Source organism: Lissotriton vulgaris, chromosome 7 (genome assembly GCF_964263255.1).
Source record: "Lissotriton vulgaris chromosome 7, aLisVul1.2, whole genome shotgun sequence".
NCBI lineage: Eukaryota > Metazoa > Chordata > Amphibia > Caudata > Salamandridae > Lissotriton > Lissotriton vulgaris.
The window spans coordinates 937,072,895-937,082,598 of NC_141695.1; the positions used below are offsets into that span (position 1 = coordinate 937,072,895).

The 9,704-nt window shown below is 44.6% G+C and overlaps 1 pseudogene; it reads right to left on the reverse strand.

Moving 5' to 3' along the window:
• Nucleotides 1–3,085: 3,085 nt before the first annotated feature.
• On the reverse strand, nucleotides 3,086–9,248 carry LOC147702729 (protocadherin gamma-A11 pseudogene; annotated as a pseudogene).
• Between the last annotated feature and the right edge of the window lie 456 nt (nucleotides 9,249–9,704).

Below are 9,704 nucleotides of genomic sequence, written 5' to 3' on the forward strand. Positions count from 1 at the left end.
AGTGTTGCACACGACAGCACAGCGCATCCAATAATGAAGTGTGTTTCCTGATGACAGCCGTTGCAGCCATGATTTACTTCCTGAGTTAGGTTCTGTGGATGGTGCTCTTCGTTTGCAGTTGTCTATGTGAAGAAACGATCTGCTTCTGCCGAGGATCACCGGTGGAAATCAACCTGCGTAGGAGCCGGGACACTGAGCTTACGGCTGAACATCCTATCTTTGCCCCACTTCTTCCTCTACCGGTTTGCCACCAGCGGACGGGGTCTCCTGTCGCCTCCTTGATGGACGCCAAGGCTCCGCTTTGCATATTTGCAGCCCTGTCTCCGGTGTCGATGAGAGACGGAACAAGCTGTGCGGGCCAAGAACCTGCGCCAGAAACACGAGCGAGGTCAAAGCGAATGGTAACAAAGACACACCTGGTGTCTTCTCACCAGGGGCACGGGTGACCAGAGGGGGCACGGGTGACCAGAGGGGGCACGGGTGACCAGAGGGGGCAGCGCACACCAAGGGAGCACACGACTCCGACATGCAACTGAACTGCGGTAACATTAAGATCTTTAGTAGAAATGTTTTCCAGTAAATACTCAGGGACAACCTACTACAATCTTTGGACAAATAGTCCTCACGGAATATGCAATAACTCTCGGATGTTCAACACGGGTTTAATGATTTGCGTCGTTTCAAATTAATAGGAGAAGTGAAGGGACCGAACTAGCCTTTCACAACTAAACTACAACCGAGCAAAACGAAGGCAGGAATACGAATCTGTCCATATCCCCTCCTCACACACTTCTTCATTGTCGACCCTTTAAATCATTATAACAAGTTGTGAATTACGCAACAACGTTCATGGATGAACTGTCACACAGTCCACACCCTGTGAATGAGTTCACTCATCACCCAAGTTCCTCTATCTCTGAGCATAGTGAAGTATAATTTTAACTCTAACTAAGACCATCTCTCCCCTGAACCAAGCTCCAGTTTTCATTGTTCCTCCGACCGAATCATTTCAGATCCCAGAAGCATTTGCAGGAAGCAGAATGTTCGTGGGTACCGAGGGCCTGACTTGAGAGAAGCGAACTCATTCTTCCCAGAATCCAGGGTTACAGCGACCTCATGAGGGCAGAGGCAGAGTCCCGTGACTGGCAGGCTGCGGTGAACCTTGGATCAAAGTGAGAAGAAAGACCAGACTCTAACAGTTTGAAGGAACCCCCAGATCTGAGCAGGGAAGAGGATCTGAGGAGAGTTATCATTCTAATGCACAACAAACTCCCTCACAGTGACGTTACTGCTGAAAGGAGGCGACCCAGAGTTCAAGGCCACCACCTGGAAGGGAAACTCCCTGAGCTGTTCATAATCATGGGGCCTTTGGACATAGAACACCCCAAAAGGGGACTTAATGGAGATACAGGTCAGAGGGGAGTCCCTCGAGTGATTACTTCGTGCAAAACAATTACACTGGGGTTTAGCTCCCCGTCTAGGTCAGGTGCCTTTAAAAAGTAAGTGAAACCACCAGCGCTGTTGTTCTCTGGAGCAAACATCTGGAAAGAATGCTAATAAATATGTGAGGGTTATGTTTTATGTCAGACAGATGCAATCCATAGTCCTGCTTGGCTCTAGAGTAGGAGGTCCTTTGTCTGCGGCTGATACTGTGATGTTGTATTCTTAGATTACCCGTCCAGAATGCATTGACGCACAACTTTGTTACGTTTTTCAGATGATGAAAGTAATATAAAGTTAGATTTTCTTGAATATGATATCCAACTTCGTAATGTATTTACGTGATTTGTTAGGAATAGAACTGATTAAAGGTACCAAAGTTACCTAGGGAATATTACCGTTCTCATCTGTAACTTCTATAAGCATTTAAGAGATATATGGTTGAAACAGTAGGTTCTCTTTAATTTGACCCTTCATCTTTCTCTGTGCCTTTCACGTGAAGCACCACTGAGTTATTTGCAGGTCATTCACTAATGCAGGCTCTACAGACCTCTGACTAATTGCTGGGACATTGTCATTGGGATTGAGAATACTAATAATACCGTCCAATGTATTAAACCTCCTTGGATCACCCTCATCAGAGGGAGTCCGAGTCAAGCCGTGCTGCCTTTACTTTTCAAAGTCTCAGACCGTTTCCAGCACCAAATCTGCACATTTTTACCCAACACTGCTCACTTTTCCCCTAAGACAATGTCGGTTTGAACGCAGCTTATAGCCCTGCAGGGCATTATAATGACCCCAGCAAGCAAAGATAAACTTTATTAAACCACTGTTTGGTACACCACACGCTGTGCGCAGGGGGACAACTCCTAATAGGAATTGCATCTGGAACCTCATGGACCAGTCATTAACTTCCTTAATAAAAAGTTCTATTCGGAAAATATTTTGTGAACTTAGCACAACTTCGAAGTTGAGAAAACAGATGGTTGATTCTCCACGTTCCCCCTCCATATGTCCAACCACCCATGTGACCGCTCCCAATTTCAAGAGTAAAAGAACATCAATCATTCTCAGCAGCAGAGACAATGCTTAGTTTCCTGTCAGAGAACCGCCTGCTTTTTATAGCAAAAATCCTTTGCTATGTTTCCAACAACAGATCCCCTTTACAATTCATCAGCTACTATATATTTTACCTGGCCAGACACCGCCTCACAGAACTAAAGAAATAGGACGGACCAGTATTTGCCATCTGCCTCGCCATGAGGCAGGCCTGGAGGGGCTTCCATGTAGACAAAAACAGGGCCGCATATGTATTTATTTATTGTCAGAAAATTTGAGATTTCCAATATTCCAGGAAAAACACGACCATAAAAATCTTTTAAGTGGATCTGTGCAGTGTTCATTTTTTTGTAAATTGAAAAAGGTGCTTGCAATGAGATTTCATTTTGCCTCCATCGCACAGGATTTCAGACGCACTGCATAAGGCTTTCTGATCCACCTCAAACAATCATCAAACCATCATCTCAACTAAAGGAATATAAAAAAAACAATGCTAGTGCAATAAATAAAACTTCCTAACTTTGTATCAAAACGTGTAATACTTGCAGTACTGATTAAGACTAGTTCTTTTTAGTTTTCTTGGCTTTCACAACCTCTTCAGAATCATTTCTAGTAGTGTCTCCAATACGTCTATTCCCAAAACCAGTATCATTTGCTGAAAGTTCTTGACCTGGTTTGAGAAAACTAACGTCACTTTACCCACAAACCACGTCCACAGGTACCACTAAAGAGGAAGCCAGAGGCAGAAGTCCATTCTGAACTGAACTGCAGGATGAGAATGTTGAGGCAATATGTAGAAAACAAGCAATTTCAATGCAATGTCTCGCATTTGCAAGGGTTTAAGCTATTGGAATTGTAAATAACAATTTCTTTTATTGATGTGTTTTTAAAAGCAACACATATATAAAAAGCATTGTTATTTTCAATACCAAGAGCTCAAACTGTCGCAAAATGCGAGACCACTTTAATGGTCGCCACATCCCTTTATTTAGATTCTGCTTGTGTATTCAGGATACAGTAAGTAATGTCTAAAGAAAGGGCACAGCCAACATTAAAGTAAAATGAAAGCGTGTATGCCGCTTTCACCCAAAGTGAAAAAAATTATAATACATTTCAAAAGGTTCTGTACCACAGCGCTAAAGTTAAAGTGTCTACCGTTGTAAATTAAATATTAAATAAGCAAGGCGGCTCAAGTGAAACCATGTTGTATATTAAAAAACTAAATAAGTGTGGCCACTATAGTTAAAGCGGACTGCACTGTAATTTAAATAACTACATTAATATTAATATAAAAGCAAGACACTTGCTGTGATGTCGATGGAATAGGGTCGGTCATTAAATAAAATAAGGGTAAGGTTCGAGACCTCAGGAGGGAGTACAAAGCAGCAATGGCCAATGCAAGGGCAGAGTGGGATTGGAATCACTGGCATGACCTGTCTGAAGCACTAAAAGCTAGAGACTCCAGGAAATTCTGGGCCCTGGTAAACAATGGGACGGGGGAACTTAAAACAGCAGTCGAACCTAACATCGCCCCCTCGATTTGGGAGGCCCACTTCGGGGCACTCTACCAAGACACTACTTCATGGCCAGACGGAGTGGTGGCAGTACCCACAAGTACGTCGGAAACGGCCTTGGAATTCTCTCTAGGGGAGGTGGTGTCTGCTTTGGAACGCTTAGCGCTGGGAAAGGCGCCGGGGCTGGATAAACTACCGGGGGATCTCTTTAGGCATCAGCCAGACATCTGGGGTCCGTACCTCCTTATTCTTTTTAACGCCATCTTAGGAGGTATGGCGGTCCCCGGCTCTTGGCTGGGGGCAGAGATTGTACCGATCTATAAGAAAGGGTCTCCTCTGCTCCCGGCCAATTACAGGCCGATTAGCGTGATAGATGTACCCCAAAAGCTCTTTGCGCGCCTCATTCTCAACCATCTGCTGGATTGGGTGGAGGACAACGATATTATGAGCCCCCTGCAGGCTGGCTTTAGGAAGAACACGTCGACCATGGATCAGATTTTCCGCCTCGTCCTCCTTTATTGGAAGACGGTGAGGTTAGAGGGGGGAAGGCTGTACATGGTCTTCGTGGATCTAAGGTCAGCCTTCGACCTAGTCCCGCCCAGGAAATTGTGGGAGGTCTTGGAAAAGTTAGGAGTACCCCCCCAGCTACTCAGCATCATAACCAGGCTGCATGAGAACAACTATGCGCAGGTGAGGTGTGGGAGGGATGGTAAGCTTTCGTCCAGGTTTCCAGTCCGTCGAGGGGTCAGGCAGGGCTGTGTCCTGGCACCGACCCTGTTTTGTCTTTTCATTAATAGCGTTATACTACACCTAGATAACGTTAAGGACAATGACGCCCCACTTTTGGCAGGCAGGAGGGTCCCGGCAATCATGTTTGCTGATGACACCCTCCTGCTTTCCAAATCCCCCATGGGGATCCAGAGGATCCTGAACGGATTTGGTCTCTTCTGTCGCCAACACGGGTTGGAGGTGAACACAGAGAAGACCAAGTTTATGATTTTCAATCCTCCTAACAAAGCCAGACCCAACCCCACCCTGGGTACCGTTAGCCTTGAGAGGGTTTCTACTTTCATATATCTGGGGGTAACACTTCAGGAAAATCTATCATGGGACCGCCAGATAGCTAGATCAAGGGTTAAACTGTCCCAGCTATCGGGTGCAATCTTGAAGGTGGCAAATACTTCCACATTCAAGCCCTTAAGCCCGGCCCTTGAAACATATAGGACCCAATCTAAGGCAGCGGCCATGTAAAAGTGAGCTATGGGGGTATAAAGCAGGCAAAGACTTGGCAGGAGTGGAAAACAGCTTTTTAAGGCGCCTATTAGCTCTCCCGCAAGGCACGCCACTTCTGCCATTAAGATTAGATATGGGTCTTCCCTCTATTGCTGAAGAGCTTGTGTCAAAGCCAGTGAAGTTCTGGCACCGGCTATGGTCCACTGACGAACTACACCATTACAGACAGGACCTCATCCATGTCATGAGCTTGAACCGCAATAGCAAAATCCCCTGGCTCGCTTTCATAAAGAATGAACTGATCAGTATGAACCTGTCAGAGCTATGGGACGATCCTGCTTGAGGCTGCCAAGGGATTTCACGCAAAGCCTTGACCCAAATTTATAAGGACAAGAGCCTTTCACTTATGGTAAATGTTCACAATAGCGGCACCCTTACTACGCGATTCATGGAATCCAAAAATTCTTATGCCTTTGAACCTTTTATGGATTTTATTTTTCCTGTACTGGCGAGGAAATTGTTTGTGCAATGGAGGCTTGGCACACTCCCTACAAAACTTTTACTTGTAAATGGACTAAAGGGGGTGACAAACTGTGTCCATGCTGCAACACCCATGAGGAAGATGACCTCCATATCATGTTTGTATGCCCTGCCTATCACAGACCCAGGAAATATTGGATAGCGCCACTTTGTAGAAACCTGGGGTTCAGGAAGTACATACAGGCATACAGAGTTATGAAAACCAGTACTCTGGGCCACATTGTGTTTGCCGTATCCAAATTCCTAATGGCAGTATGGATAACCAGAAAGAAAATAGTCCTCTGAATCATGGTACTGTGCTGCACCCTCTATTCCTCGCTGGCCGAGAAGAGACTCTTCTATAATGTATTTAATACTGTATTTTAAATGTATGTATTATATTTTATTGCATCTTTTATGGTCTATATGGCTGAAATAAAGAATTTTTGGATTAAATAAAATAGTGCTCACCGACTTATAAAGCAGACTGTGTAACAACACAAGTAAAAAGTCCAGTCACTATTGCAAATGCAGACAAGACTATTAAACCTATTAAAAAATGAAAAGCAACGATTTTGCAAGGACAGCAACAGGAGCGAATTGAAAAGATAGGCGGGAAATGGGCGGAGCTTCTATGTGATACCTCAATACAGAAGGCTTTGCAGAGCAGCGCATGCGCTGCCCGGCTCGTCCTAAAAAGCAGGGGCTAGACACTCAAACATAGCAGATATCAGGGAGGTGCCTTTCTTCCTAACACTGAGAAATTTGAATGGGTGGTTCAATGCCATTTATCTCTCTGCTTGCTTGGAATTAGTGGAGGAGCTCTAGAGTCAAAGGCCGATCAATTCTAGCTATTTCTAAATAATACATACTTTAAGTTGAACACTTCATGATTTACCAGTTTTTTTCTCTGCCACTGTAGCATATTGTGACATATAGTGAATGAAGTGAACTTTTGGGGACAATTATTCACAGCTGGCATTGCAGAAAAGCTATTGTAACGTGCATTTAAATAAAATGCAGATAAAGTGAACTTACCTGAACAAATAGCTGGTCCTCTTTGCTGCTACTTAAAAAATCTTCAGTTAGGAGTGGCGGTCCTCCAGTTTCAGAATTTTGGTTTTCTGAAAGAGTATTTGTCCTGCTTGAACTTTCGAACTTGAATTGACTTTTCCCAGATTCTGCTGTTAAACACACGTCACGAGAATAGGTCTGCAGAAAAGCTCTGACACCATCAATTCCCACAAACTGAGAGGCAGGAAGTGAGTTGAAATTAACCCCGGATGACTCACAGAGCTGAGATTCCCACCAGTGATGAACTCTGATGGCCAAAAGAAAAATTATGAGGAAAAGGAACAAGAAGGAAACAACAGCAACAGCGATCACCAGATACAGGGTGAGGTTTGACTCCATGTCTGCTGGAGCTGAAGGGTTACTTATATCATGAAGCATTTCCGGCATACTGTCTGCCAACAATATAGTGACTGTAACTGAAGAAGAGAGAGGGGGCTGCCCATTGTCCTTCACTAGGACCACCAGAAATTGTTTTATGGCATCTTTTTCCATAATTGGACGGGCTGTCCTGATTTCTCCAGTGTGAGGACCGACAGTAAACAGTCCCTGGTCTGTGGACCTCAGCAGCTGGTAGGAAAGCCAAGAATTCTGCCCTGAATCAGCGTCAACAGCGACCACCTTAGTTATCAGATAACCCGGTTCAGAAGAGCGTGGCGCCATTTCCACCCCAGAAGACCCATCTATGGGGGTCGATGGGTATAATATTTCAGGAGTGTTGTCATTTTGATCCACTATGTAAAATGTCACAGTGGAATTATTCATAAGAGTAGGAGAACCGCCATCTTGAGCTCTGACTTGGATATGAAATTCTGTGAACTGCTCAAAGTCAAAAGAATGAAGGGCATAGATGACTCCAGATTCGGAATTAATAGATATGTAGGAAGATAATGGTGTACCTCCAATGTGTCCATCAATGATGGAGTAACTGATCTTACCATTCTTTTCCCAATCAACATCTGTTGCCTTCGCTCTAAAAATTGAAGTACCTTTAGGAGTATTTTCCATTATGAAGGCGCTATATGACAATTGACTAAATACTGGTGGGTTGTCGTTTTCATCTGCAATCTCGAGGTTTATGGTTTTGGTTTTAGAAAGTGGAGGCGTTCCGCTGTCTGTGGCTGTAACTGTTATGTTATATTGAGGAACACGCTCCCTGTCTAAAACACCACTAGTTACCAAACTATAATAACTTCCAATTGATTTATTTAACTGAAAGGGTAGATGGTGCGGCAGAAAGCAAGTGACTTTTCCATGCTCTCCTGAATCCCTATCGTATACCTCCAGAAGAGCAATGACTGTACCCAGCGGGCTGCTTTCTGGTACCTGATTCAGCACAGATGACATTAATATCTCCGGGCTATTATCATTTACGTTAATGACTTGTAGCACAACTTTGCAGCGCGAAGATAGAATCCCATCACTCCCTCGGACTTCAAACTCATAAAATTCGGACTCCTCAAAATCCAAATTTTCAATCAAAGATATTTCTCCCGTTTTAGAATCCAGCCCGAATTTCCGTACAATATTTTGCTCTATTTTGCTAAAGGAATATGTTATTTCTGCGTTGGTTCCCTGGTCAATATCAACAGCTTTCACGCTGCCCACAACAGTTCCCTTGGGCACATTTTCCAGCACACTGATCTTATAAACAGTCTGATTGAAAACGGGCGCATTGTCATTCACATCCTGCACATTGATCTGTATCCGCATGGTGCCTGATCTGACCGGATCCCCTCCGTCCGTGGCTGTGAGGATCAAGCTGTGAACTTCCTGCTCCTCCCGGTCCAGTGGTTTCTCCAGGACCAGCTCTGCATACTTCGTGCCATCTGTACTGCTTTTTATGTTCAGCGTGAAGTGTTTATTTTCACTAAGTTGATAGTTCTGCAGAGAGTACAGGCCCACATCTGCATCATGGGCCTCGGGCAGGACAAATCTGGTGCCGGGGTTAGTGTTTTCAAGGACTTGTAATGTTATTTGATCATCAGTAAATGCAGGGGAATTGTCATTAATATCCTGAATCTCCACTTCGACCTCATACACTTTCATAATGTTTTTTGAAATAATTTCTACATTTAATAGACACTGAGCTACGTGTCTACATAAGATTTCTCTGTCAATCATTTCATTGATAATTAAATGTCCTTTTTTCAAATTAAGGGCAAAATACTGCTTCCTACCTCTGGTTTCGATCCGGGCTCCTCCTTCTGATAACTCCTTTGAATCCATCCCCAGATCCAGAGCCACATTCCCAACAAAAGCGCCTTTCCTCATCTCCTCGGGAATGGAATAACGCAGCTGCCCGGAAGCGGCTCCACAGACCGTCAGCAGAGCAACAAGAAGCAGCAGAGGAGCCCCGCAGTAACAGAGAATGGTTTCCCCGACGAAACAGTGCCTCTGTGTTTGCGCCATTCCAGGCACAGGAAGTCCCTCTAATTACCTGCAGCAAATAAATGTCTGGAAAGAGCGCCCAGTGACAGACTTCACCCACGGAGAGTCTGCAGTGCACTGAGACGAGCAGCGATTTTCTTTTCTTTGTGGCAATGCTGTGTTCTAACCACGTGGTTGAATGATCTGTGTTTTCTGTAGTAGGTGAACAGCGGCGCTCAGTGTCACAATCAGTAACTGCAGCATTTCTCATACAGATCAGGGCTGCTGCTTAACTGTTTCCACAGAGGTGTTTCTATTTTCACTTCCGTTGGCTGAAGCCCCCACACCCGAGAAACAGGAACGAGAGACACAGACCCGGCTCATCACACAGGAGACTGAAGTTCCCAATCTATTTAGGACTTCCGTGGAGTGAGTAATACCTCTTTCCATTATGAACAGTCAGTGTTGCACGAGAGTGCACAGGCAGCGCACCCACTA